We start from the raw sequence: 826 nt of genomic DNA, 5'->3' as shown, positions 1-826 counted from the left end.
TTTTTTTTTTTTTTTTTTTTTTTTTTTTTGTGTGTGTGTGTGTGTGTGTGTGGTTTTTTTTTTTTTCATTGGGCTTTTTAAAATCTGGAATTGATATACAGTATTTTGTAAATGCATCTCAACTTTTTTTTTTTTTTAATTTACATTGTTGTGGTGAAGAAAGTATGCTCACTTGTTTTTGTTTTGTTTTTTTTTTTTTTTTAAAAAAAAAAACCTCCTTCTCTTTGAAATTACTAGTACCTAAACTGAAATGTAAGTTTGATACTAATGAAGCATTGACAGAAACAAAAGCTATGGAGATTTTAAGTCCACCTTTTCATTTCAATAACTAAATGAAGAAATGTAGTTATACCAATCTAAGTTAGTTGTTTTCCTTATGAACAATTCAACAAAAACTTGAAGCTTGGATGCAATGGCAAACAGTAAATCAAACTGACAAGTTATTTTCACATTGAGATTAGCAGCTTAGTCTACCTTTTGTGTCATTTTACTCTGTTGAGAAATGGACTTTGGAAGTGTATGTCAACTTTCCCACAAAAAACAATAGAAATTTCACTGCCAAAGAACTTCCAGACTTTTTCCAGTGGTCACATAACCTCACCTGCTTCTTACCCTGTTGACAGAGTCTTCACTTTTTGTTTCATATTTCTCTAATTCAAGAAGGAATATATTGACAATATTAATGTTTTCACAAGTTGGATCAATGGGACTGGAGTTGAGAAGGTGATGGCAAATTGTTCTGTAAATCCAGTTGTATTTCTTTGTAAACAAGCACTAAAGCAGGATGTAGATTAATGTGCCCCACCCACTGTTCTGGACTGCTAGT

Source organism: Athene cunicularia, assembly GCF_003259725.1.
Source record: "Athene cunicularia isolate RWA chromosome 1 unlocalized genomic scaffold, athCun1 chr1_part1, whole genome shotgun sequence".
NCBI lineage: Eukaryota > Metazoa > Chordata > Aves > Strigiformes > Strigidae > Athene > Athene cunicularia.
The sequence above is the reverse complement of the archived record's forward strand: the minus strand, read 5'-3'. Positions refer to the sequence as shown.